This window comes from Wasmannia auropunctata, unplaced genomic scaffold (assembly GCF_000956235.1).
Source record: "Wasmannia auropunctata unplaced genomic scaffold, wasmannia.A_1.0 LD336103.1, whole genome shotgun sequence".
Classification (NCBI taxonomy): domain Eukaryota; kingdom Metazoa; phylum Arthropoda; class Insecta; order Hymenoptera; family Formicidae; genus Wasmannia; species Wasmannia auropunctata.
Window position 1 is genome coordinate 1,231,913 of NW_012026787.1, and position 2,779 is coordinate 1,234,691.

At 28.9% G+C, this 2,779-nt stretch overlaps 1 long non-coding RNA gene across 1 annotated transcript; it reads right to left on the reverse strand.

The window, feature by feature from the left end:
• Positions 1 to 1,941: 1,941 nt before the first annotated feature.
• On the reverse strand, positions 1,942 to 2,754 carry LOC105457432. The gene is made up of 3 exons (XR_975399.1): positions 2,659 to 2,754; positions 2,345 to 2,455; positions 1,942 to 2,238 (listed from the first exon to the last, which is right to left on the reverse strand). It is a non-coding gene; the product is annotated as an uncharacterized LOC105457432 (long non-coding RNA).
• Positions 2,755 to 2,779: the final 25 nt, after the last annotated feature.

Consider the following 2,779-nt stretch of genomic DNA (forward strand, 5'->3'; position numbering starts at 1 on the left):
TTTCGATTCTATTGATTACATTCAATTGTCTGATAAATAAATAAATAGCTGTATGTCTGCTTGTATAAGCTAATTAATAATTTTTTGTAATAAAAAAATAAGCAAAATACAAACAAAACAAAATGTGATTAGCCGAACCGCGAATATTTAAATTAAATAAAAATGCGCAGAGTTATCTAAACTATAACTGTTCTATAACGATTTAAGATTCTTAGAAGTAATAATATCCCAGATAGCACAAAGTTTAAAATTGATGCATAAGACGTCTTTAAGACGTCTTTTAGATGTCTTTTAGACACTTCTGCAAGAATTATCTAAAAGATGTCTAAAAGACGTCTTATACATCGATTTTAGACTTTGTGTTGTCTGGGATGTAAGATGGATATTTTTGAACCATCCAAATGTAAATCTACTTTATACATCGAATAATATACGTTTTTAAAACATACATATTAAGTCCATGGACGTTTGTACTAAATAAAAACGAAATTTGGACGTCCAATGGACGTTATGTGCTGTCTGGGATAATCATTAACATGATTCACTACAGATTAAAATGTTTGAAAACAATACGATACGTATATTTGCTCAACGCGTTTTAAATGGAATTCGTAATTCAAAAAGAATGAAGAATAGAAATAAAGGCGATCTTCATCTCGAGGTTCCACCAGAGCACGAGGCCATTGATGATGATGAGAGCGATGACGCTGATAATGCAAGTATAAATTTAATTAATTTTTCATCAACATCAATTACATTTTATAGTTTCCATTTAGGATAAATAAATTAAAATATAAAAAAATATATACAAATATGTATCGCGTCATTGATATTGCGTAAATAAGAAGAGCTCCGTTAGCCTCGTTAGTCTTGATAGCCACATCCATACACATTGGCCGGCGCTTAATATTTTCTAATGAACCATTAATCATAAAATTTTATATTATATCAGTTAATTGGAGATGTAAGCTATCGGTTTCCTCTTGCGTAAATATTAATGGTTAATAATGAACAATGTTTACAAAAACGTTGCAGGTCTCAATTGGTAGAGAAAGAATTGGACACTTAAGCAAACATTGTTCTTAATAAGTCTATATTGCCAAGAATACGAGAAAATGAAAGGTGGCAAAATACTCTTACGAAAGCTGTGGCAGCTGGTTGCTGAAGGGATGAAAAAGAAGGGTTACGACATTCTCGCGAGCAAATGCTCTACCAAAATGAATACCTTAAAACGGCAGTATAAAAAAGTCATTGATCACAATAATCAATCAGCAACGACTTAATGATATAAATATTTTGATGTAATGTATTAATTGTTTACATTTTATTTGTTTTAAAAAAGTATTTCTCGTGTTAATCGTATATTTTATTGTTTCTAGGAACTCAATGAGATTTTTAAAGATCATCCATGGGTGAAACCGGTCACGATTGCGAGTTCTGAAGTACAAGATTTGAAGAACGTTTGAAGATACAGATGAACGTAACTCATCCCCAAGTAAGTGTGCTGTGTTCATAGATATGAAATATGTTTATGAATATTGTTTGTAATAAATGTATGCATTTCAAACTTATATAGATGCAGGATCAAAACGTAATAGAAACACAATTCTAGAAGAGATGTTAGAAAAAAGAAAAAATAAAGCGGCAAAAACGGAAGCGTACAGAAAGGAAAAACTTTGTTATATGAAAGAGCTCATCGAAACGTTAAAAAAAAAAGTAATGGAAGTGAGAGAGACATCCATTACGTATTGCTGTTGTATATATGTAGAATTAAAAATAAAGATTCCTGTATAGTTTAACAATAAGTATAAGTTTAACAATAAGTTAACTGAAATATATATTTAATTACATATTTCTCTGGTATCTGTAATAATTATTAAAAGAATCAGTTATTTAATTAGTATAACGTTTCTATAGAGGTAATTTCAATTTGCATATTACTTTTTCTGTTCAAAAAGATTTTATTTAAACAATAATATTCAAACAGTTATTACATGTAATGATTGAATACTCAAATATATGTGTGTTGTAACTTCTGAAATAAATATAAACTAATTCTAACGTATACTGTACAATCTTGGCCTTTTGCCGCGAATTATTTTATTTGCATCTGTTAACAATTCATCATCGCTTTCAGAATCACTTATCGGACGAATCCAGAAAATCGTTGATAATTGCAATCAATGCGTCATTGTTTATTGCCATTCTTCTGCTATTTTTCTTCTTTTGTTTGTAATCCTAGGGTAATAATATTTAATAAATTAATTTGAATCAAAATTTAAAGTTTCCATTGAAAAAGGCACATTAAAATTTTTTTAGCATTAGAAACATAAACTTTACTTACAAGTACAAACTTCAAAGGTATATGTCTACACGATACTAGACGTTTTAATGGCTTCTGTTTTCTCGCCGATCGAAATAAACTTCGATTCCAGTATTTCCTCGTATTTCAGATCTGTCAGACAAAAATAGAATTATTTACTATTTTTTGTATATAATTAGATTTAGTCAATAATTAGATAAAAAAATAATTGTTATAAATTCGAGTTTTACTAATCAGAGAATATAAATTAATATCCAGTTTGATTTATAATGTGCAAAATAAATATTGTTATTTTTTGCAAGAATTTTATAAGATTTAGTTGATATATTATCTACCAATCGAATTAGCCTGCGATTGCACCGTTTGTCATATCAATTATCTCACTTTTTAGCACCTGTACAGAACACTTGGGCACGAATTCACAGACGTTTTTAATGTTTCATAACTTCAGAAAAT